Source organism: Delphinus delphis, chromosome X (genome assembly GCF_949987515.2).
Source record: "Delphinus delphis chromosome X, mDelDel1.2, whole genome shotgun sequence".
Taxonomy (NCBI): Eukaryota; Metazoa; Chordata; class Mammalia; order Artiodactyla; family Delphinidae; genus Delphinus; species Delphinus delphis.
Window position 1 is genome coordinate 2,515,158 of NC_082704.1, and position 27,134 is coordinate 2,542,291.

A 27,134-nucleotide genomic window follows, 5' to 3' on the forward strand; every position below is an offset into this window, starting at 1 on the left:
GCATAATAGATCTTATTCTTACTATACCCAAATTAGAGAGGAAGAAACTGAGGTTCAGAGAGGTGAATCACTTGACCATGGTCAATTTTTGTAAGTAGAAAATACAGGATTCAAATCTAAATCTGTTTGACTCTAAAGCCTGTCTTCTTAAGATCTTAAGACTTCTGGAAGCCTGGCCTAAGCAAACATTGACCTTGCCAGTGACCGCCACATCAAATGCTTGGGGCAATACCTTCTATAGGATGAGGGCATCTGGCTGGTGTTTCTGGGAAGAGGAGGCACTGGAAGAGTGGAAAGATAGTCTGGATCTTATTAGTGTGGGCAGTTGCACTCCAGGGCTCAACATAGCTGCTCCATTCCTGTATCTTGCCAGGTTAGTCCTGCCCTGGACGATGTGGTATTTCATTGAGTATGCCTCATCTCCAAGCAAACATAATAGATTGGCTTTCTGTTTGCTTAGTTACTCAGCTCTGAAAAACCATCTCACTTGAGCTAACTTTTAAATCACTTACAGGAAAATAGTCCTGCTGCTAACACCTACATTCTGGACTGACTTGGGTATGACAGTGGACAAGTCTCTTTGGGCCTCATTTTTCTCATTTGTAAAAGATAGTTCTGTTGGGTTTCATTCCATCTACGTTCCATCAATTGAAGAGGATAGATTCAACCAACGAACAAAAAATTATTGAGGATCTCCTTTTGTACCAGATATACTGAGACACAAATCATACAGTGGTGAATAAGACAAAAATGATCTTGGCCCTCATGGGGTTTAGCATCTTTGGTGGGGAGGTGGCCATATAGCAAGTACATTATCACACATTGTGATCAAAGCATGAGGGCTAAAAGACCAGGGTGTCTAACTCTGCCTAGGGGATTATATACGGTTGCCTTCCTCACCTTTCCCTTTCCTTGAATAACTTCTACACATCACTTGCTCATTCATTCATTCATTCACTCCCCAAACATTTCCTAGTGCCTGCTGAGTATCAGACACTGGACATACAGTGAAGTTCAAGGGAGATAATGTCTTGGCCCTGTGGAGCTTACATTCAAGTGGAAGAGATGCACAAAAAGCAAGTAAATAAAGACACATACAGAGAGAATTCAGAGAGTGATAAGTGCCCTAAGGAAGAAGACTCGGGGCAACGTGTTTATAGCCCTGTAGCTACATTAGTTTGGCCGGTTCAGAGAAGGCCTCTGTGAAGAAATAACATTTGAGTTGAAAGTGATTAACTAGAAGGAGTCAGTCACATAATGATCTGAGAGGTAGAGCTTTTCAAGCAAATGAAAAAGTAAATACTAAAGCTCTAAAGAGAGACTGAGCTTGGTCTATTTAAGGAAAAGGAGGAAAGAAATCCCATGGGGTTGGCATATGGGGAATGAGGCAAGAGTAGTACCAGATGAGGTTGGAGTGGTAGGTAGAGCCAGGTAACTTGGAGCCTTGGAGGTCGATACGAAGGATGAGTTTTATTCTCTGTAATAGGTAACCATGGGAGATTTTAGCAGGATAGAGGGTTAATTTGCATTTTAAAATCACTCAATATTAGATATGTAGATTGCAAATATTTTCTCCCATGTGTAGTTGTCTTTTCGTTTTGTTGATTGTTTCCTTTGTGGTGCAGCAGCTTTTTAGTTTGATGTAGTCCCACTTGTCTATTTTTGCTTTTGCTGCCTTGTTTTTGATGTCATATCCAAGAAATCATTCCCAAGGCCAATATCAAGAAGGTTTCTCCCTATGTTTTCTTCTAAGAGTTTTACACTTTCAGGTCTTTAATCCATTGTGAGATGATTTTTGTATATGACATAAGATTAGGGTCCAATTTCATTATTTGTATGTGGAAATCCATCTGTCCCAGTAGCATTTCCCCATTGTGTATTTTTGGCATGCTTGTCAAAAACCACTTGGCTGTATACGTGAGGGTTTATTTCTGGGATCTCTGTTCTATTCCATTGATCTATATACCTGTTTTTGTGCCAGTACCACACTGTTTTGATTACAGTAGGTTTGTAATATATTTTGAAATCAGGAAGTGTGATGCCTCCAGCTTTGTTCTTCTTGCTCAGAATTGCTTTGGCTATTCGGGGTCTTTTGTGGCTGTATATGAATTTTATGATTTTTTTCTATTTCTATACAAAATGCCATTGAGGTTTTGGTAAAGACTGCATTGAATCTGTAAATCACTGTGCGTAGTATGGATATTTTAACAATATTAATTCTTCCAATTAATAAATATGGGACATCTTTCCATTTATTTGTGTCTTTTAAAATTCTTTAATCAATGCTTTGTAGTATGGGGTGTACAAGTCTTTCACCTCTTTGCTTAAGCTTATTCCTAAGTATTTTATTCTTTTTGATGTTAATGTAAATGGCATTGCTTTGTTGATTTCCTCTTTCGATAGATCATTGTCAGTGTATAGAAACATAACTGACTTTTATACTTTGACTTTGTATCATGCAGCTTTCCTGAATTCATTTATTCTCCAAATAAAACATTAAAATACCCAATGGGTACATGAAAAGATGCTCAACATCACTAATCATCAGGGAAATCAAAACCACAATGAGATATCACCTCACACCTACTAAAATGTCCATTATCAAAAAAACAAAAGTTAAATAAGTGCTGGTATGGATGGGATGTAGAGAAACAAGTATTGATGAAGATGTGCACTGTTAGTGAGAATATGAATTGGTGCAGCCACTGTAGAAAACAGCATGGAGATCACTCATAAAACTAAAACTAGAACTTCCATGTGATCCAGAAACCTCACTTCTGGGTATATATCCAAAAGAATTAAATCAGGGTCTTGAAGAGATACCTGCACTCCCACATAGACTGCAGCATTGTTCACAATAGCCAAGATGTAGAGCAGCCTCAATGTCCACTGACAGATGAATGGATAAAGAAAATGTGGTGTATATAAATATATGCACAATGGGATATTATTCAGTCTCAAAAACAAGAAAGAAATCTTGTCTTCTGCAACAACATGGATGAACCTGGAGGACATTATACTAAGTGAAATGAGCCAGACACAGAAGGACAAATACTACATGATATGACTTATATGAGGAATAAAATAGTCAAACTCATAGAAGCAGAGAGTAGAATGATGGTTTCCAGGGGCTCAGGGAAGTGGAAAACAGGGAGTTATTAGTCAAAGGATACTAAGTTTCAGTTAAGAAGGATGAATAAGCCCTAGAGGCCTACTGTACAGCATGGTGCTTGTAGTTTATAATACTGTACTGTATACCTAATAATTTGCTAAGAAGGTAGATCTTATTTTAAGTGTTCTTATCAAAATAAGTAGGTAGGTAGCTGGTAGATAGATAGATAGATAGGGCAAGGGGAAACTTTTGGAGGTGACGGATGTGCTTATGGTATAGATTGTTGTGATGGTTTCACACTGTATAGTTAACTCCAAAATCATTAAATTGTATATATTGAATACATACAGTTTTCTGTCCGTCAATTATACTTCAATAAAGTGCTTAAAAAATCACTCTAGCTGCTGAGCAAAGAACAGATTGGGAGGCAAGCCAAGAATGTATTAGTCTGCTCAGGCTGCTGTAACAAAATACAATAGACTGAGTGGCTTAAACAGAAGATTTATTCCTCACAGTTCTGGAGATTGAAAGTCTGATATCAGGGTGCCAGCACAGTTGGGTTCTTGGTGAAAGCCCTCTTCCTGGTTTTGCATATGGCAATCTTCTTTCTGTGCCCACATATGGTGGAGGACAGAGAGAGAGGAAGCAAGCTCTGTCATGTCTCTTCTTATAAAAGCACTAATCCCATCATGAGGCTCCATCCTCATGACCTAATCACCTCCCAAAGACCCCACCTCCTAATGCCATCACATCTGGGATAAAGACTTCAACAAAAGAATTTTGGGAGGATACAAACATGCAGTCCATAACACAGGAAGACCAGTTCGAGAGGGGGAGGTGACAGTGGCTTTAACAAGGATGCTCTGGCTGGGAACACTCTCAGAGGTCTTCTGCCAGGTCTGCTGCTCCACGTCTGTACATGTAGAGAGTGAGATGCCTGCTGTGACAGTCCCTCTCCTCCCCCAAGTGTTAAAGAAGTCCACCTGAAAGCAAGAAGATAAGTGGAATGGGGAGTCAAGAGACAGAGATACCTCTACCCACAGGCACACTAGCCTTGGTTCCTGATTCCCCTGAAGATCCATCCCCAGGATGTCTGCCTATTTCTGCCTTACCAGTGCCATTTCAATGTCATGGTGCTAGAAATGCACCAACTGGGCAACATCTCTTCCAGGCAGAAAGGCCTGAGGCCCCCCTTATCATATTTTCTGACTACAGTCTGGAAGAGCCTAGCCTGGGAGATTGGCAGCCAGTGCCCACACAGGCAGGACCTTTGTATGCAAAGCACAGGGCTGAATGCTGCACCTCCCACCTCTTATTGCTTGCCACCTCCAGTCTGTGCAGGGGCTGTGACTTGCCCCACCAGGAAGACAGGAAAGAGGCCCAGGGAGAGCCTGGGCCATGCCCAAGGCCACATTCAGAGGAGGAAGCCAAGTCAGGATCTGAATCCAGCTTTCCAGACTCCTAACCCCATGCTTTTTTCCACCCCACAGTGCTGCCAGGCCTTTCCAAGAGAGAAACCAAGAGTCAGAGAATGGCTTTGAAGCAGGAAACCACAATTCCCTTGCCAAGCCCACATTCCCAGCAGAACAAACCCCTTTCATTCTCCTGCCACCTCAGCAATAGAAACCTCCCCACCATGTCCTTCTCTTCCTGCCTTCAGGCTCAGATTTCACTTCACCTCACAGCATAGGACAGAAAGACAGCCAGAGTTAGGCAGAGGAAAGGAGTTAGACAGAATTAGGTGAACACCAGAGATGGTGTGAGGGGGAACACGGGATGCAAGGATGGTGAGGGGAGGTGAGATTTGCGGGAGAGGCCAGAATGAATGCCGATTATCCAGGACCATTGGCAACCTGGTGGATCAGGAGGGGCCAGACCTGATTAAACATTGGAAGATATAGCTCTGCTTCCAGCGGGTGCTTCAGATCTATCAGCTTCCAGCTCCCTGAAGACCCAGGGTGCTCCTGCCCAGCACCTTCAGGCCTCTGAACTGACTGTGAAAGCCCAACTGGTATTGGTCACCACCTTTGTAATGATCCTCTGCTTACCTTGTTGTGGGGCCCTGGGTAAGATCCTTCCTATTCCTGGACCCAAATCCTCCCATCTGTAAAATGAAAAGCTGGCCTAAATTACTCCTGACTGAGAATCTTCCAACAATGTTGCCCCATGAACTTTGAGATGGGAGGGTGCTGGACTGTATACATGGTTGATGTGTAGCAAAAGCAGAAGCTGGGAAGGAGTGGGCTTGAGACAGGGACCTGGCCTGCAGGAACTAAGGCATGGAAACAGCCTCCACTATGAAAAAGACCATGGTTAAGGGCTCTGTGCTCACACAGCATACCCAGAGCCAACTGGGCCTGTGATTAGGAGGTGGGGAGTATAGCCCACGAAGCAAGGCTGGCAGACAGGGACATTAGATTTTCCCAGACGTGCAATAGCCTCTGACTGAGAAAATGCTCTGCCAAAGCTTGAGTTGGAACGTGGATTGAGAGGCTAGAAAGGCTGAGGAGCACAGGGTTGGGGGAGAGAAAAGAGGAATGAGGCAGCCACCATAAAAGATGAATTTTCAGAAAAGAGCCAACATGTTTAAAGAGGGTATTTAATAAATGTTCCTTTATGATATATAATAGCTCCCTGGGCTCTCCTTGAAGTCTTCAGTGAAATGCCATATTAACTGTCAATGTATTTTTGCTTTTGGATTTATACCTTTTGATGTCTGAGCAATATGCTGAGACAGCCCTCCAGAAAGGCCTGGTGCCAGATCAGGTATCACCTAAGGAAGCCCCAGCACCTTTGAGTTGCCTATAGAAAAGTTTTACTAGTATGGCCTGTCTGATGGCCCACCGGCTACTCATCCACCCCTATCTCCATATCCTCCATTCTGGGGCAACCAAGCCACAGAAGCCCCTCTGCTCAGGAAGGGTGAGTAACCGCAAGGAAGAATCAAAGAAGGAGCAAGGACTCAAGGTTGATTTCATGGTGCAGTCACTTGAAAGGCAGACCCTGAGTCTCAGAGATCTGGGGAATCATATATAGGGTCTAAGTTGGACTTGCAAGCTCATTGGTACCATTGGAATGGACTGAATGTGTGTCCCCCAAAAGTCATATGTTGAATCCATAACCCCACAATATGATGGTATGTGTAGATGAGGTCTTTGGAAAAAAATTAGGTTTAGATGAGGTCCTGAGGGTGGGGCCCTCGTGATGGCATTAGTGCGCTTGCAAAGAGACACACCAGAGAGTGCTCATGCCCTTCCCTCCTCCTCCTCCTCCTCTTGTTCTTCTTCTTCTTCCTCTCTCCTTCTCTCTCTCTCTCTCTCTCTTTCTCTCTCTCCCCCATGTGAGGACATAGTGAAAAGCTGGTCAGTTGGTCATCTACAAGCCAGGAAGAGAGTCTTCACCAGAAGCCGATCATACTGGCACCTTAATATCAGACTTCTAGCTTCCAGAACTGTGAGAAATAAATATCTGTTGTTTAAGTCACCCAGTCTACGGGATTTTGTTATGGCAGTCCCGACTAAGACACCATTCCTGACAGAAAACCAGAGCTTTTCTCTTCACATACATGTTCATCAGCATCCTATGGGCTAGGTATGAAAGGAAGTGTTAACCCCATTCTACAGGGCAGGAAACTGAGGCCCAGAAAGCAACCTCACTTGGCCAAGGTCACAAGATGACTAAGTTTGGGGGCTGAGATTCAAACTGAGTACTTTTGAGTCCAAGTCCAATATCTTAGTCCCAATTTCTCAAAGTGTGGCCCAAGGACAATATGTTTCAGACTGCCCTGCGGAGCTTCTTGAGCAAGCATAACCAGGGGGCCCCAATCCCAGGCTTACTAAGTCACAGTATCTGAGCATAAGCCCATGAATCTGCAGTTTAACCAGCTGTCCTGTGATGTTTAGACTTCCTAGCATTAAAGAAGACTGTATCAGTTTACTCAGGCTGCTGAAACAGAGTCCCACAGACTAGGGGTCTTAAACAACAGCAATGCATTGGGGTCATTAAGGCTGGAAAAGTCCAAGATCAAGGTGTGGGCACTTGGTTGCTTCTGAGGGTTGAGAGGGCAGGTTCTGTTCCAGGCCTCTCTCCTTGGGCTTGTAGATGGCCCAGTGTCCTCTCATGGTCTTCCCTCTGTATATGTCTGTATTAATGTCCTCTTCTCATAAAGATACAAGTCCTATTGGATAATGGCTTACCTTAATGACCCCATTTTAATTTTATCACCTCTTTTAAGACCCTATCTTCAAACATAGTCACATTCTGAGATACTGGGGATAAAGACTTCGACATATGAATCTTAGGGATACACAATTCAGCCCATAACAGAAGCACTGACTGAAGATATGATTCCTAAGCCGCTTTCCTAGTGAAAAACAAGTAATTTCTCTTTCTCTCCCTCTTCCTCCCACCTCCTATCCCTCTAAAAGCAATAGCATGTTGTTTTAGAGCACTGACTGCAGGAAGCCCTGCTTCCTATTTCCATATCTCCCAGCCCACCTGAGGCCTCTGAGGACCCTCAGGAAGCTGAGAATGGTGGGTGTGTGCATGGGTGACGTGTGACATGTGGCTGCTGAAGAAAGGCTCCGACTGTCAGGTGTGCAAGTTGGCTCTGTCTGCATGTCTCCAGGGGCCACAATTAACCCAAAACCAAATGGAAGACATACTTCCAGTGGCAGGAAACACACACCCACCACTCTGGCTCAGCGCCAACACAGTAAATATTGTCTTTCATGCCCTGCAACTGATAAACTCATGTAACTCGAATGAAACCATCAGGGCTCATCATCACTCACAAACTCCAGCATGTCAGCCAAAGGTAGCAGAAAATGAAGATGATGTCCAGGAGGGATGCATAAGGGTGGCCCCTCTTTTGCCACACCCTGCGTCCTTGGACCACAGTGACTTGAGGGGTAGTGGCATGTGGAACAGCCCAGCCTTGCCCACAAGCATATCATGGAAGCTGCAAATCTCAACCCAATGGGACCTGAACTATCCCAGGCCCTTTGGGTGCTCCTCCTACACCACACCTGACATGCCAGATACACTGAAGCTCTTGTCCCCAGAGACCTTTACTTACACAGCCCTTTTGCTCTCTGTGGAAGGCCCGGGCACTTTGCAAGGGCCAGCTCCAATCCTCACTGACCCAGAAAGTTTTGAGCCCAATCCAATGCCATGTCCTCTGAAGTCTCCAGCCCCTGGCGTAGATTCCTGGTTTCCCCACTCCCTTTGCTCGTCCAGCACAGAGTCCATTCACACTGGGAAAACTCAGTTTGCTCTGAGAAACAGCCCAGTGGGTTGGGATGGTTCTAACAGTGCATGAGATCACACTGTGGCCAGCCTCCCTCCAGTTCCACTTCCTGGTGGCCCAGAGCTACTGTCCTGGCAGTCCTACTTTCCAATGTTCCTGTACCGTGCACCTCCCCCCACCTAGCCACGAGCAGGGAAAGGCAGGGTTTTCTTTTGTTTTTTTTTTTTTGTTTTGGGCTGCGTGCTGCTTATGGGATCTTAGTTCCCTGACCAGGGATCGAACCCGTGCCCCCTGCAATGAAAGTGCAGAGTCCTAACCACTGGACCACCAGGGGACTCCAGAAAGACAGTTTTGAGGACCCGCTATGCCCTGGCTTTCAGAAGCAGAACACGGGTTCTTCTGCAATGCTTGCCAGGCTGGTAAAGGGCCTCACTCCTGGCGGTGGGGAGGTTGGTGGTAGGGCTGTAAAGGCCTCCGTGGCAGCAAGAAGAAAGAGGAAGGGAGGAAAGCCAAGTGGATGCAGCTTTGTGACAGTCCTGCCCATAGGAGCAGAGAGCTGGAGGTGGAGTGGGTGCGCTGTGAGAGAAGGAGACAAAACCAAGAGCTAAAGCAGGGCAAAGGCCCACTGTGCCAGGCCCAGTGCACTGCTCGAGGGGCCACTCAGCTTGTGTACTTCAGCATTTTGCATGGAGGCTGTTCAAAGAACCCCTACCGGATCCAGACATGGGCCCTCTTCACCCCTGATGATGTAGGTAGAAGACTGTGGAGATGAGGTCTCAGTCCCAGAGCTCAGGCCTCTTCTGAAGGAGGCGACGTATGCCTGTGAGGATCCACCCTGGTCATGCCAAGCTCAGCAGGCAGGAGCTAAGCCGATTCCTGCAGCCATGAAAGCAGCTGCTGCGATGTCATTCCATGAAGACAGCTGTGTTGCATGGACAGGCTTGACGTCATCCCCCAGGCATCTGGGGGGATTGCTGAGCCCCCTCCGTCCCGCTTTTGCCTCATTTGTGTGTGTACATCTGTCTCCTTCACTTAACTGAGAGTCCCTCCAGGCCAGCAATGGCATCTGATTCCTGTTTCTATCACACTCATCCCATAGCCCACACCCTAGAACCTGGCACTGAATAGACGATAGCTCAGTATTTGCAAGGGTGCCCAGTAACCCAAAAAATCCATAAAGATGAAGCATGAAGTCACCACTGCAGATATGGGTCAGGAGGTCAGTAATTCTGGGACAGGCGGCCTCTGCCCTGGGACACAGCTGGGGCTGGATTGATGTGAGAGCTGTGTGTTTCTTAATCTAGAGGAGAGCTGGCTTGCTTCCTCCACCCATGAGGGATGTGTAAGGCCTGTTAAAGAAGCACTGGGCTCTCCAAAATTTTCCCACACCCACATTCCCCCAACCTTCCTCCTCCTATTCGTATTCCTCTTTCATTTTTGCATATGTATTGACTTTCTCCAATGAGCAGTATATGCTCACTAAAGAACATTTGAAACATTTCAAATAAGAGAAAGATGCAGAAAATGTCATCTACATTCCACCCACCCGAAGATAGCCACAATTAATATTTTGAAATGTTTTCTTCCAATATTTCCCCTAATCTTTCTGAGCAGTGAGGCTTTATAGGTGTTTGCTTTATTTCTACTGCTTAGGGACAACTGGCAACCTGGTGCGGAAGAGGGAGCAGAATGAGGCAATGTAAATGTCAGGAGAGTGTCATTTGAGTCCCTGCTGTGCTTCTGATGTGCTCTGTGGTGTTTGGCGTGCCCTGACCCTCCCTGGGCTGCAGTTTTCCTGTCTGTGTAATGGGGTATTGGATTAGAGAAGTTCACAGCTGTCTTCCAACTTAAAGATTCTTGGAATCCATTAAGGAGGAGGGAAGGCTGCAGGAAGATGTTGTTATTTGAATTGAGATTTGAAAATGGAAACTCTGTTAATATATTTTGAAGAGGGCAGTCTAGGGAGAAGAAAAGGCAGTTGCAAAGGCAAAAAGGTTGGAAGACACAAGCTGCCCTTGGGGTTGGCCCCTGTAGGTGGAGTGTGTGGGAAGTGTCAGTGGGAGATAAACTGGGGCCAGACACCAGATGCCTGGAATTCCTTCAGTTGAAGGCCCTCTGCGTCCAAGATGGGACCCAAGCACAGGGTGTCTGTGAGCCTACAGAGTAGAGCGTGGCTGTTGGGAGACGAGCAGGGGACAAAGCCAGCTGCTGCGCATCCAGGTATGAAATCTCAGGCAGAGCTGGCCTTGCTAGCCAAGCTGAAATGGAAGCCTGTGAAATCAAGGAGGGTCGAAGCCGGAAGCCTAAGGACTCTACCAATTGCAAGCACAGTACACATCTGAGGGTAAAGGGCTTAAAAAACCTGGAATCTGAAAGAAGGAGCAGAAGCTCCAATAAGAATACAACTCAAAAAAAAAAGGAAAAGTTGTAAAAAGAGTAAAATGATGACCTACACACAGAGTTTAGATTATCCTGGATCTCAGCCAGCTTTATTCTCACGACTCCCACACTATTGTGGACAAGCTGGCAGATGAGAATGAAAATTTTGAGAGAAACAGTCAAACTTCCTAGGAAAGAAGAGGGTTGGGGATAAGGAGCTGGGCATTCATTCACCTATTTATTTCACAAGCATCTCCAAGGGCCTGCTGAGCAGCCAGCCCTGTAAGAGAGGCTTCGCACCAAGCTCTTGACCCTCCCTGTCAAGACTTAAATTTACGAGATAAGCATATCAGAAACAGTTGACCATTGCCCTGCACTTTGTTCCAATTTAAATAAACTTTGAGGGAATAGTGGCACTGAGATTACTGCCTCATGGTCTTACAGCTTGGCTTCTCACAAACGTCACTAACTGGATCAAAGAAAATGTAGCCTGTGTTTCCATTTATCCATAATACATTATTATCACAAAACATAATAAGAGTATTGCAAGGTTGGACTGACATTTGAAAGTATTACTGATTTAAGTAGATAAGTATACATATTTATTAGACTCGATGTTTCTAAAAAGAGATACAGGTCCCTAGTCACCAACCTCCCACCACCATCCACAAAGCAAATGATACAGCCAGGCTTGAAGAGAAAGTCCTGCAGCATTGCCTCTGGTAGGCTCGAGGCCTTCCAGACGTTTTTCATCAAGTTCTATTCCCAGGCAACCAGCCGACATTTTGTCTCAGTTCAGCTGGACAGACTTGTGGCGGCTGGTTGGATAACTTGGGGGGTAACTGTTTGGCCTCCCCGAGAGCCCTGTTCACCTAGGAGGTATCTACCATGGCTCCTTGACCCCTTGTATTTCCTCTTGTCTCGTGGCAGTGCAAAAGGAAAAAGAAACATTGGAGATCATCGTAAATATCCTGCGGTGGTCTTTTTCTGCAGGCAGTTGCCCCTCTCAGCTAGCTTTTGAAGCTAAACAGGTGTCCTATGTAAGGAGAACTCTGGTCTTCCAGAAGCAACCGTAAGCCTATTTCCCACACACCTGCTGTGAAAGGCAGAACCTGATTGGCCCTGTGATCCAACCCCCTGCCCAGTTTGTTTTGCCTCAACTAATCCCAAGAACAATCAGTTACATCCTCTGAACCTTTATCGGTGGCCATTCTCTCTTCCTTCCTCCACAGGAGATTTGGAGTCTTTTAGGAAGACCCTGGAAACCCTGGCATGTGCTGGGGGTTGGAGGGAGCCCAGAGAAGGCCCTGGCAGCAGTGGTGGTGGCAGCAATGGCAGTAGTAAGAATGGAGGGTGTAGCCCTGCTTACTACGTTCAGAGGGGGGAAGCTCTCCCTGCCCAGCCTCTTTGCCTGCTTACTTGCTGCCTGTCTCCTTGTTGAAATGCATACAGTGCACTGCAGAACCATGGAGCATCAGGGCTTTTCATGCTGATCATAAAGGCAGCTTCATCATCAACTCCCTTCATTATCTATGTGTCCATGAGAAAGTCAGCCCTGTCCGTGTGGACTGTGAGTCTCCCCTGGCCTCTATCTACAGCTATCACTGTGCTTGCCGCTCTGGTTGCAGATTAAATATCTATCAGGCTGATAAATGGCCTCTGCAGCAGGGACAGAAATGCCACATCACCTTAGAGCAGCCAGGGGCAGTTGATCCAACCAGGGCAGCCCACTACCGGGAGCCCAGCCCCCGGAGCAATCAGTTTTGCCTCTGCGGCTTTGCACCCAAGCTCACCTGTGGTTCACCAGCCTCACAGGTCAGCTCAGATGGAAGGATGCCAAGGAAGCTTGGTGATGCCCTGGCTAGCCAGTAGCCCTAGGAGAGCAAACACTTATAATTCCTCTCCTGGTATGCCCAGGCAAAACTGGAGCCCCCACCCCAAAGAGACATGAGCCTGGGATTTTAGCCCAGGTGTGCAAGGCAGTGGGTTATGTATGCAAACTATGAGGTAAGGGGCTATTGGCTGCTTCTACCCCAGACCAGTGGAAGGAGGCAGCAGGGAGCCCTGTGAGGGGGGACTGACAAACAAGCTCCACATCTGTGCATTCTTACAGCGTCTCTGGTAACCAAATCCACCTCCATGCCATGGTACATGAACTTGCCAGTTAAATACTGAGGAGTGTGGAGATTTGGGCTGTGGCTCATCAACTCTGCCCTCAGGGGCCCACAGTGACTCTCCTGCTTCATGAGGAGCTCCAGGCTGCCTCCAAAATTCTTGCAGCTCTGAAAGAGAGGGGACAGATTCAGAGTGCTGAAGCCCCTGGGACCTCATTCTTTTCCATACTAATTGGCAAGTTCATCTCCAAGGCTTTGGTGTCATTGCAGTCTGGCCATTCTCACCCTTGGTGAGGCACACCTCCTTGAGGGAGGGCTCCCTGGTGTCTCTGCTGCCTGTGATGCCACCAAGTGCCACTATGGTTCTGGTGATAGGCAAGAGGGGGATGCTGCAAATACCATGGTGCCAATGATGTTAAAGTCACGGCTCAGTCCCAGGCAAGGTGTTGAGTGTAGCTCCTGTGGGGCTCTATGCCGCATCCCAGGCTGGGCCAGCTCTCCAGCTGACAGACGGCCTCCATCTCCAGCACAGGGGTCATATAGCAGAGGGACAGCCCTCTGTGCAAAGGTTTCTCTGCTCTCAGCACAGTTCTTGCTGATGCATAGCTCAGGGGGCATCTTGCTTCCACAGGAAACCTTCTGGCCCAGAAGCTCCTTGTTGACAGGGTCTGAGTCTTCTTTGGTTCTCAGGAAAGGGTTGTTGAATGAATGAATGATGAGCAAATGTGTGGCCAGGAGTGTAAGAAAAAGACTTCTCAGCCTCTGAAGGGTACAGCTCACTCATCTGGCCTTCCACAATGGCCAGGGGACCCACTGCAGGATCCCTGACATCTAGTCCTACAGTCATCAGGGAACACTTCCTTAGACTCACAGCTAGAATGTACTCATGAAGAAGTCCAATCTGTTATTGGGATCAGGGACCACAGAAGGCACTTGTTTTTTGATGTTGACAAAACAGCCTTCCAGGAACCAACTGGTTCCTCTAACTTGCAGCCTGATGGCTCATCTTAGGATTTCCTTCTGGGGCCCATAAGCAGGCAGGCTTATTCTCTCTGCACCAGGACAGACTTTTAGAGACCTCCAGAGGGTGGCCATGTCCCCTGCAAGAATCTGCTCTTCTCCGTGATGAACAGTCCTTTCACTTATCTCTCCTCTTCACCTATCCTGCTAGTTTTCTTTTTCACACTCCAGGTTGTCTTCAACCCTGTTCAAGTGTGTGGCCCAGAACTAAGCTCGAGACTCTGGGCCCAGTCTGCTCAGTGGAGAGTCACTCCCTCCTCCTTCTTGGACAGCTCATTCTCTAGCCACATCACACTCTGGACCCCTTCTGAGCTTTGTGGTCAACCCTCCTAGGGATTTTTCTCTTGAGTTTCTTCTGAGCCAGAGATCTTGAATCAGGGGCACAAAATTTATTTTTTAAAAACAGGATGGCTTTCTATGTGACCCTTTAAAAAGTCTTCTGTTGAGTTTGACCAGGATGCTGCAATTAATAATGGCTACATCCTTCTCTCCAAGCCTTGTATTGTTGGAAAATTTGGTAAATACACCTTCTATCTTCAAATTTGGGGCTCATCAAAATCAAGAACAGAGTTCTAAGACATGTCACATTCAACCTCTATTCAATGTTGAACACCAGCTCTCAATGCACACCCTTTTGGTATAGTTGCTCAGGTTGTTATGAGTCTACCCAGTGGTAAAAACATTCAACTTATATTTCCAAGATGGTCAAGAGAGTCTTGGTTGGGTGTCTTAAAACACTGAGACTCCTAGAATGTCATAAGTGGAAGGTCCCTCAGTGATCACCTGTCCCTTTGCTTTGTTGGACAGATAATACAGAATCCCAGAGAGTGGAAGAGGTTGCCCAAAGCCAGCAGTGTGGCAGAACAGAATGAAGTTCTTGCCCCATACAATCCAGACCTTGTCCTCCCTGCCTTGCGGCAGGTTCTCTTCACAAGGGGACCATGGACGATAGCATCGTCTCCATCACCAGAGTATGTGAATTTTCCTTTTTTAAAAAAAGTTTATTGGAGTATAGTTGCTGTACAATGTTGTGTTAGTTTCTACTGTACAGCAAAGTGATTCAGCTATAAATATACATATATCTATTCTTTTTCAGATTCCTTTCCCATATAGGAGATCACAGAATATTGAGTAGAGTTCCCTGTGCTTTACAGCAGGACCTTGTTGTTTATCTATTTTATATATAGTAGTGTGTACCTGTTAATCCCAATCTCCTAATTTATCCCTCCCCACTCCATTTTCCCTTTGGTAACCATAAGTTTGTTTTCTATGTCTATTTCTGTCTCATAAATAAGTTCATTTGTGTCATATTTTACATTCCACATATAAGTGATATCATATGACATTTGTCTTTCTCTGTCTGACTTACTTCACTTAGTATGATATTTTCTAGGTCCATCTATGTTGCTGCAAATGGCATTATTTCATTCTCTTTTATGGCTGAGTAATAGTCCATTGTATGTATGTATATGTATATTTTATATATATATATATATACACACACACACACACACACACACCACATCTTCCTTATCCATTCATCTGTCAATGGACTTTCAGGTTGCTTCTATGTCTTGGCTATTGTAAACAGCACTGAAATGAACATTGGGGTGCGTGTATCTTGAAGCTTCCTTCTAATTGACTTTGAAAATAAAAGCAGAGACAGGCCATCGCACAGTCACTTCTCCAGCACAGCAGTAAAAAAACAGAAAACATCATTCTTTCTTTCCATTTAGCATTGAATGTCACCCAGCTCTCAGATACCAGTGTCAAGGCAAATCCCAGAGTGCTGCAGCAGTGGCTCTTTTCTCCTGCCCTAGAGACACAGATTGAGGTGTGGGAATGAGTGGAGGGCTGAGTGGAGTCTCCAAGGATCCTCCCAGATGCCAAGACTGAAGCTAGGCTATGAGGCAGATTAGGGACAAAACCCTCAGCAGGGTGCCCAGACAGCCATTAGTTATTTTGGGCTCCTCTCTGTGGGTGAGAAGCCTGTGTACCTACCTTCATGCATACTTTTCACAGTTTGGGCTTGAAAGGAAGAAAAGCAATGGATATAAAAATTTTGCTGGTAAACTTCTTAACCAGCTAACAAGCTTATTTTTCACTTGGCTTCCCTTGGTATTCTTTCTTTTTTCACTTAACTTCCAACTCCAGAGCTCATACATACCTTTCACTGAAAGGAAGAAGTTGTTTATCAGGAGCTGAGCAAGTCAACCCACCAGTTACACACATCTGTGTTTCTGACTAGGCCTCTGATCCTTTCTCACTGGTGTCATTTCTCTGTGGTTCCTAGGCCTTCGTGGTCATTTGTCTCTGTCTTTCTCACCCTCTCTCTGGCTTGCTTTCAGATTGTGTCTGTTTGTCTCTCTCTCTGTCATCTCTTTCTCATTCTGTCTGTCCTCACTCTGGCCATAGGTCCACTTCCCAGGCCCTGAAATCTGGAGGTTATAGTGACTCTAACCCCTCTCAGAAGCACCAACAGTTTCTCTCCAAACTTATAGCCGTGGCCCTTGACCCCAGTTGTCTAACTTTGAACAATGAGTGTTAATGGAACATCTGGTGCTGAGGATTTAGCACATGCTTTTCTCAAAGGAAAAAAAAGGGCTCTTAAGCTTGGGAAAATGTAACATAAGAAAGAAGGTGAATTGTTGGGACTCCATGGGGCTTAGCCTGGCTTGCAAAAATGCACCCCAAGCACTTGGAGGTGGCTTATTATGAATGAGAGATGCCTGGGGCCAGATGTAGGAGGCAGAGTCTTCATTTTAGGGCATTCTTTCCCATAGCTTACTCCTTCCATAGCCCCTCCTTGCCCTCCAGACAAAAATGAAGCTCTTTAGCCTGGAGCACAAGGTCTGACATGTCTTGCCCCTGCTATAATCTCCAATTTCACCTCCCAGCTTACCCCGCATATACCTTCTTCAGCCATTCCAAGACCCCCACCTTTATCTCAACCCACCCTCAATTTCCATGGTTTCATGCCTTTGGTCATGTTGTTTACTCACCTAGAATCCCTTTTCCTCTTTCTACAACACCCAAAAGACAATCTCGTGTAAATTAAATTGTTAAAAAAAAAACAAAAAACCCTGCTCATCTCCCAACACCAAATCAAAAGTTGCCTCAATTATTCAGGCTTTTAATAACTTTTGAGCATCTACTATGTGCTAGATACTCTTCTAGCTACTGGAAGCAGATTTGAACAAAATAGATAAAGTCTCTGCCCTTATGAAGCTTTTAGTTTTAGTGAAAGAGAAAGATATTAATCAGATGAGCATACCAATAAAGTTATGACATCTGGGCTGAGCTATGAAAGTGGAATCTGGGGTGCAATGAGAACACATAATGGAGAATTTAATCTAGTGTAGGAGGTCGGGGAAGTCTTCCTTGGAGACATAGTATATGAATTGAGGCATAACTAGGAGGAATTACCTAGGTTTCAGCCAAGGAGACCAATAGAGGCTTTGAGGTAAGATGATCATCTGTATTTGAGAAAGAGCCAAGGAGTCAGTGTAGCCAGAACATAGTGGAGAATGGGGAGGAATGCAGAAGATGAGGGCAGAGAGGTGACCGGAAGCCAGATTAGACACAGTCTGGAAGCCAGGGGAAAGAGTTTAGATTTTATTCTTCATGACATGGAAAGAACTGGAAGGTTCTTTACCCTGTAACTAGAGTTACAGGCTGTGTAGGGTTCCTCTGGGCTGCTGTATTAGGAGTAGAATTTGAGAAAGTGGGTAAGAGCAGAGGCAGGGAGACCATTTAGGAGGCTTATGCAGTCATCCAGGCAAGAGATGGTGGTGGCTGGGAACAGGATGGTACCAGTGAGGATGGAAAAAGGAGATCTTTATGAATTACAGTTGACACAATTAAAAATATATTGGGATACTAGAAAACAGAATCCAACAGCACATTAAAATGACCATACATTATTATCAAGTGGGGCTTATCCCAGGAAGTCAAAGATTCTTCAATAAATGCAAATCAATCAATGTGATACACTGTATTAACAAACTGAAGGATAAAAACCAGACGATAATCTCAATAGATGCAGAAAAAGCTTTCGACAAACTTCAACACCAATTTATGATAAAAACTGTCCAGAAAGTAGGCATAGAGGGAACCTACCTCAACATAATAAAGGCCATATATGACAAACCCACAGCCAACATCATCCTCAATGGTGAAAAACTGAAACCATTTCCTTTAAGATCAGTAACAAAACAAGGTTGTCCACTCTCACCGCTATTATTCAACAGAATTTTGGAAGTTTTAGCTACGGCAGTCAGAGAAGAAAAAGAAATAAAAGGAATCCAAATCAGAAAAGAAGAAGTAAAACTGTCACTGTTTGCAGATGACATGATACTATATAGAGAGAATCCTAAAGATGCCACCAGAAAACTACTAGAGCTAATCAATGAATTTGGTAAAGTAGCAGGATACAAAATTAATGCACAGAAATCTCTTGCATGCCTATACACTAATGATGAAAAATCTGAAAGAGAAATTAAGGAAACACTCCCATTTACCATTGCAACAAAAAGAGTAAAATACCAAGGAAAAAGCCTACCTAAGGAGACAAAAGACCAGTATGCAGAAAACTGTAAGACACTGATGAAAGAAATTAAAGATGATATAAACAGATGGAGAGATATACCATGTTCTTGGATTGGAAATATCAACATTGCGAAAATGACTATACACCCCAAAGCAATCAACAGATTCAATGCAATCCCTATCAAACTACCAATGGCATTTTTCACAGAACTAGAACCAAAAAATTCACAATTTGTATGGAAACACAAAAGACCCCAAATAGCCAAAGCAGTCTTGAGAAAGAAAAATGGAGCTGGAGGAATTCAGGCTCCCAGACTTCAGACCATACTACAAAGCTACAGTAATCAAAACAGTATGGTCCTGGCACAAAAACAGAAAGATAGATCATTGGAACAGGATAGAAAGCCCAGAGATAAACCCACACACATATGGTCACCTTATCTTTGATAAAGGAGGCAAGAGTATACAATGGAGAAAAGACAGTCTCTTCAATAAGTGGTGCTGGGAAAACTGGACAGCTACATGTAAAAGAATGAAATTAGAATACTCCCTAACACCATACACAAAAATAAGCTCAAAATGGATTGAAGACCTAAATGTAAGGCTAGACACCATCAAATTCTCAGAGGAAAACATAGGCAGAACACTCTATGACATAAATCACAGCAAGATCCTTCTTTACCCACCTCCTAGAGAAATGGAAATAAAAACAAAAATAAACAAATGGGACCTAATGAAACTTAAAAGCTTTTGCACAGCAAAGGAAACCATAAACAAGACGAAAGAACAACCCTCAGAATGGGAGAAAATATTTGCAAATTAAGCAACTGACAAAGGATTAATCTCCAAAACATACAAGCAACTCATGCAGCTCAATATCAAAAAAACAAACAACCCAATCCAAAAATGGGCAGAAGACCTAAATAGATATTTCTCCAAAGAAGATATACAGATTGCCAACAAACACATGAAAAAATGCTCAACATCATTAATCATCAGAGAAATGCAAATCAAAACTACAATGAGATATCATCTCACACCTGTCAGAATGGCCATCATCAAAAAATCTACAAACAATAAATGCTGGAGAGGGTGTGGAGAAAAGGGGACCCTCTTGCACTGTTGGTGGGAATGTAAATTGATACAGCTACTATGGAGAATAGTATGGAGGTTCCTTAAAAAACTACAAATAGAACTACCATATGACCCAGCAATTCCACTACCCTGAGAAAACCATAATTCAGAAAGAGTCATGTACCACAATGTTCATTGCAGCTCTATTTACAATAGCCAGGACATGGAAGCAACCTAAGTGTCCATCAACAGATGAATGGATAAAGAAGATGTGGCACATATATACAATGGAATATTACCCAGACATAATAAGAAAAGAAACTGAGTTATTTGTAGTGAGGTGGATGGACTTAGAGACTGTCATACAGAGTGAAGTAAGTCAGAAAGAGAAAAACAAATACCGTATGCTAACCCATATACATGGAATCTAACAAAAAAGTGGTTCTGAAGAACCTAGGGGCAGGACAGGAATAAAGATACAGACGTAGAGAATGGATTTGATCACACGGGATGGGGGAAGGGTAAGCTGGGATGAAATGAGAGATTGGCATTGACATATATACACTACCAAATGTAAAATAGATAACTAGTGAGAAGCAGCTGCATTGCACAGGGAGATCAGCTCGGTGCTTTGTGACCACCTAGAGGGGTGGGATAGGGAGGGTGGGAAGAGACACAAGAGGGAGGGGACATGGGGATATATGTATACATATAGCTGATTCACTTTCACTTTTTTATACAGCAGAAAGTAACACAACATTGTAAAGCAATTATACTCCAATAAAGATGTTTAAGAAAAAAAAGAAACTAACATACATTGTAAATAAACTATACGTCAATAAAATTAATTAAAAAAATAAAAAATAGTAAAAATAATATATTGGGAAGTGGAAGGGGTATGGATGGTAGACACATTTACTGAGTGGAGAATACAAGACAGGGAAACAACTTGGAGAAGACCTTGAGTTTTGCTTTAGACCAATTGGAATGGAACATGATATTATTAACTATTAGGTCTTTAGTGCAGTCGAGGACATTCTGTGTTCCAGACTCCTTTTTCTACATTTTACATATATTACCTCACTCTTCCTCAAACGCTATAAGGTAGATGATGCTGCTGCTGATGGTGATGATGAGTTTCATTTTTAAATGAGGTAACTTAGTCCCGTAGATTAAATAATTTCACACCTTGTCAGTGAAGGAGCAAAGATTTAAACTGGGCAGTTGGGCCCATGAGTCTGGATGCCTATGTACCAGGCTCAGTTGCTGCTAATATTGACTTTGTTGCCTTACAAGGCCCAGTAGGTGATTAGAGGTATGGGTCTGGTGATCGGAGGAGAGGTCTTAGCTGGAGCTGGAGGATTAGCAGTCACAGGCACAGAGTTCATCACTGAAGCCACAGGTGGATGTGCTGGACTAGGGAGAAGTCACCAGTACACCTTGCCCTCAGCTTCGCAGCATCTGCACGTCTATTCATCCAAAGATCATTCAGGAGGACCACTCAGGGCAAATCCATGATGAGGCACCATCGTTACACACAGGAAGGCAACTGTGTTCCTGCCCTCAGCGCACTCACAGACTGCTGGGGAAGACAGCAGAATTCACAGCCAGCTTGAATAATGCTCAATGGCTAAGAAACCTGGGGGTTGGAGTGAAGTTGAAATGTGGTCCCAGAGAATAGAGGTATAGATATACTGATTCTGTTTCTCTGGTAGAATCCTTTAGATAGATGATTGATTGATTGATAAGTAGGTCGATAGATAGATAGATAGATAGATAGATAGGTAGATAGATAGATGATAGAGAGATAGAGATAGATATAGAGGTAGATTTATTGCAAGGAATTGGCTTACTCAATTTATTGCAGTCATTTTATAACTCAATTGTGGGGCTGGCTAGGCAAGTCTGAAATCCATATGACAGGCCATCAGGGAGGGCAGGCTGGAAACTCTCAAGCAGGAGCTGATGCTGCCATCCATAGGTGGAACTTCTTTCTCATGGATAGCTCAGGTTTTTCTTAAGGTCTTTCAACTGATGGGCTGAGGCCCACCTACATTATCAAGGGTAATCTCCTTTACTTCAAGTCAACCAACTGTAGATGTGAACCATATCTACAAAATACTTTCACAGCTACAGCTAGATTAGTGTTTGAATAATTGGGGACTATAGCCTGCCCAAGTTGACAGATAAAACTGTCCGTCAACCACAGTGCCCACATTAGGAACGTTAAAGACCTTTCACTTAACAAATACTGAGCAATCTCCAGGCATTGAGCACACAGTAGTAAACAAGCCAGATGACAATCCCTGCCCGCTTGGAGCTGACAACCCATCCTGGTCAGTGCTTTGATGATTGTGCCCCATTAGGGAGGTTTACTTTCTATCTCCCCACAGGAATGTGAGTTGCATGCATCTCCAGAGTTGGGGCCACGTGTGATTCTTCACCTGTCTTGCCAGGGCTCAGCACAGGGACTAGCAGCTAGAAGATGTTAAGTAAGTGTTGAAGCAATGAATTTGTCTTTGTGGCCATGAGAGAAAGTGAACATAGATCAGTCACACCAGGCATCTTAGCCAACATCCCTTTTTGAACATTCAAGTGGTCACTGTGGCACATTCCATTCCTTTGACATCAGATAGCTCATTTCCCTCAACATAGTCTTTCCTTGGCCTGCCCTAGGAGCTTTTGTGCAGCTGTTATTCTGCAGTAAATCCCACCCTAAAGCTCTTCCACCTTCTGGACAACAGCCTCTGGAGTGCGGCCAAAGAAGTTAGGCCTCTGGTTTGGGAACTCCACTTTGGAGACCACAGTGGACCCCTTGGCTTTGTTTAGCACTCACAGTGCAGAATGGGAAGGCCTGGGCCCTCTGAAAGAAAGACTAGACAAGCATCTTGCTCCATTGCTCTTTGAGCTCTGGGAAGGAATTATGGCATCTACTACCTTCACAGAGTGGGAAATTGAGCAGCCAAGACAAACATAGAGCCAACTGGGTTCTCAGCTGGTGAACCAAGCCCAAAGGCCCTGGCCCCAGGGGAGCCTCACAAGTTGGAGTAGAAGCAGGACAGCCTTTGCTGACCAGAAGCAGAGGCACAGTGGCCTAGAACCTCCAGGTTGGCAGTGACCTCTAGAAGAATGGGTCCTCTGAAGTCATGCCAGGCAAAGGTGTACTGGCTGATAAGTAAGTACAACAATAAGAGTAGGTGTTTAGGTACTGTTCTGGCAACTTAACAGGGCTGCAACAAAGAAAGGTGTGATTTTGTCTTTTGTAAAATATAGATTGTGACAAAATAGAGATTGAAAAACTGGTCTTTCCATCCCAGATAGTTTGAGAAGCACTGCTCTAAACTACTGGTTCCACGGACTAAGGGTGGAATCAGCAGAGTAGGAACTGGCATCTGTGTTTTTAACCCAACCCCAAGATGAGTTTCAAGTGTGCTTGTGAACCAGTGGGCCCGTGGTGTAGAACGATCTCCACCCCAAACACACGTGTTCATCCTCCACCTTCCTGTGGCCATGCAACCACTCCTTGCACACCTCCAGGGACAAGGAGGGCACCCATTCTGAAGCAGTAGCCCTGACCTTGAAAAAGTGCTGACTCAGATGGAGCTGGAGTGCTGATGGGTAGCTGGGTCCTGTGAGACTCCACTGGGGCAATGTCTATGGTCATAGGGTGCCTGTATCAAGTCTTTCCACTGATCTGCTGCTCAGGCTGAGTTCCTATTTAGATTCCCAGCCCCTCTTCAAGGAACCCCTGCTATGTGCACCATCTCTGCCTGCAGAACCTACTGCTGGTTTTCTCACTGCAGTCACGGGAGCCACCATGTCCTTTTCTCCCTCCTTTAACCCATGCTCCCTGCTTGCCTGCTGAAGTGTAGGAGAACTTGATTTGTTAAGATTCATTAAACTGCAATGTCACTAGCACTGAGTTGCCATGGCCACCCCTGCAATGTCCCCACATCTGGCTCCAGAACTATTTCCACTGTCTCCTGAACCATCCTCTGCTTTGACCGTAGCCTCCCGACTCTGCTTGATGACCTCCCTTGAAATGCCTATTGGTCTTCAGCTTTTGCCTCTTCAAAGAAATTCTGGCCATACTGTCTCTTTACCTTGCTCATTTGGGTGGAGACCGGGTGGCAAGTATTTGGGCTTTGGAGCATGAGTTGTCTATGGTTGTTGAACGCTGTATGTTAGCATGGTGTGGTGATAATAGCCAAGGACAGAGGCTCAGAAAGCATGGGTTCGAGTCTCACCCTTCTGGCTAACTCACTGTGCATGTCTGGAAATCCCTACCTCTCTCTGAGCCTCAGTGTCCTCATCCTCAGGGGCTTCTTTTGGGTCCTGAAATAAAACAAAAGCTAGAAAGAAATTTGTCATGGTTGAAGCATTAGCTCCCATGAAGGAGTAGCTCTACTCAGGACTCAAGAGGAAGGAGGTCTTCCCATTCTGCCAATACAATGAGCTTGTTTATATGGGAATTAAGAAAAGAAGAAGAAATTGAAAGAATAAAGACCTTGCAAGAGGTAAGTCAATTTGTGTAGAAGAGGAAAGAGAAAGACTTGTCCTACCAGATATTAAGATATAATACAAAGTTATAGCAATTTCTTAGAAAGCAATATGTACTGGTGTAGGAAAAAACAAAACAGACCCCAAGAAAAATAATGGAGAGTTAAAGCTGGAACCACAAATCAATAAGCAAAAGAAGGGTTTTTAAGTAAATAGTGCTGAAAAGAAAACTGGCTACATTCCCACCTCACACTGCAAATAAAAATGACTTCTGATGGATTAAATAACCTAAATATAGGGACTTCCCTGGTGGCACAGTGGTTAAGAATCCGCCTGTCAATGCAGGGGACACAGGTTCGAGCCCTGGTCCGGGAAGATCCCACATGCTGCAGAGCAACTAGGCCCGTGCGCCACAGCTACTGAGCCTGCGCTCTAGAGCCCGCGAGCCACAACTACTGAGCCCATGCGCCTAGAGCCTGTGCTCTGCAAGAAGATAAGCCACAGCAAGAAGAAGCCCGTGCATGGCAATGAAGAGTAGCCCCCGCTCGCCACAACCGGAGAAAGCCCACAAGTAACAACAAAGACCCAACGCAGCCAAAAATAAAAATTAATGAAAAAAAACCTAAATATAAAAGGTAAAACCAAAAAGGTATTGAAAGAAAATGTAGAATACCCTTAGGCCTTGGAGAGGACATGGATCAGACCGAAAATAAACCCTTCAAGCCATACGAATTGATAGGTTCGAATAAACAAAATTAAGGATTTATATTCATAAAATGATATCATTGAAAAAAAGATAAATGACTGAGAGGTGAATATATTTGTGATGTCTAAAACCAAACCAACAAGAGGAGATCATTCAAAAAGAAGACAGGAATCTAAATTAAAAAAAAAAAACAAACAGAGAAAGCATTTAAACAGGCAATTTACATAGTAGCCAATAAACCTGGGAAAAGATGCCCAAACTCACTGGTAATCAAGCATATACGCAAATTGGAAAAGACTATAAGATTCTCTTGGCCCCTATCAGTTTGGCAAGTATTAGAAAGTTGGAAAATACCAGGTGTCAGAAAGGACTAGGTGAAACCCGAGCCCCCATGCCTTCCTGGTGGGACTATAAACTGACCTCTACCCTTTTTTTTAAATTGGGGTATAAAAGATTTACAATGTTGTGTTGGTTTCCATTGTAGAGCAAAGTGAATCAGTTATACATATACATATATCCACTCTTTTTTAGATTCTTTTCCCATATAGGCCATTACAGAGTATTGAGTAGAGTTCCCTGTGCTATGTAGTAGGTACTTGTTAGTTATCTATTTTATATATAGTAGTGTGTATCTGCTAATCCCAAACTCCCAATTTATCCCTCCCCCTCTGACTCCCCGCCCTGGTAACCATAAATTTATTTTCTACATCTATAACTCTATTTCGGTTTTGTCGATAAGTTCATCTGTAGCCTTTTATTAGATTCCACATATAAGTGATATCATATGATATTTCTCTTTCTCTGTCTGACTTATTTCACTCACTATGAGAATCTCTAGGTCCATCCATGTTGCTGTAGATGGCATTATTTTGTTCTTTTTAAACCTACCCTTATAGAGAGCAAACCGACAGGGCTTAGTAGCGTTAAGTACACGTGTACTCTGTGATCCACTGAGCCCGTATCTGGGGGCCTATCCCAATGCAGGTACTGCCGGGACATGTCCAAGGAGGGCCACTGGGGCACGGCATGGAACTGGGGACAGGCCATTTTTCCATCCCCAGGAGAATGGATAGTCCAAATAGAACTCTAAGCAGCAGTTTGAAGTAACTAGATGTATGTGCAACATGGACTGATCTCAAAATTATAGTACTGATTTTTTTCAAGTAAGAAACAGAACAAGATTTATAGCACAATAATATTTACTCAAATTAAGAACACATACACAAAAAAACACTATATTTTACAAGAACACATACATATTCAGAGACTTATCTCAAATGCATTAGAGTGGGTGCCCATGGAAGGGGGGAAAGGGGGTGAGGATCTGGAATAAAGGAGAAAAAACATAAAAGGAGAACGGGGCCTTGCATACCCCGTAGGTGATTCTAGTAGCCAGCCCTGAAATGAGATGTGGATTTAATTCAACTCTCTGTACCTCAATTCCACAAATAAGTCTTAATAATAAGGTTTTTTTGTTTTGTTTTGTTTTGTTTGCGGTACGCGGGCCTCTCACTGCTGTGGCCTCTCTCTCTGCGGAGCACAGGCTCCGGACACGCAGGCTCAGCGGCCATGGCTCACGGGCCCAGCTGCTCCGCGGCATGTGGGATCTTCCCGGACCGGGGCACGAACCCGTGTCCCCTGCATCGGCAGGCGGACTCACAACCACTGCACCACCAGGGAAGCCCAAGGTTTTTTTTTTTTAAAGGAAAAGAAGGGAGAGGAGAATTAGAGTTGGATGCTTCGTGAATATGAAGTTTACTTTTGGGGTGATCAGAATGCTCTAGAACTAGACAGGGGTAGAGGTTGTATAACATCGTGAATGTACTAAATGCTAATGAGTTGTACACTTTAAAATGGTTAAAATTGTGAATTTCATGTTATGTGAATTTTACAACAATACAAACAAAAAGAGGGGGAAAAAGATAAGAGAAGAAAGAAAGAGGAGCCAGCCATTCAGGGCTCCTTAGAATGCAGTCCACTCCCCTCACCTCTCCTCACCACAACCCTGTCTCCAGTCTACTGGCCCTCGAAGCCAGGTGCCCCACTGCAGCGCAAGGACCTCTCGGGCCTGGGCCTGGGCCTATGCAAAATTGGCATAGACGGCAGTGCCTTGGACTGGGGGCTTGAGGCCTGGCTTCCAGCCCCAGTTCAGCCCATACCTCCTTGGGTAGTTAGTCCTGGCCCTGTTTACCTTGCAAGCCATTGAGAAGATCTGGCGGGCTGATGTACAGGAAAGATCTCAGCACCCGACAGAGAGCCGCGCTGCTGTGAAGGATTATTGGGGATATTTACGACCAAGCCAAATCGCTCACAAGGCAATTTTCTCTCCCTTATTCCTTCCTGACATGGCAGTCAATTTCCATTTCAGTGACTTGGGCCTCTGAGGATGCAGTATCACAATTCTTACCCTCTTCACCAGGGCATGTGATGCAG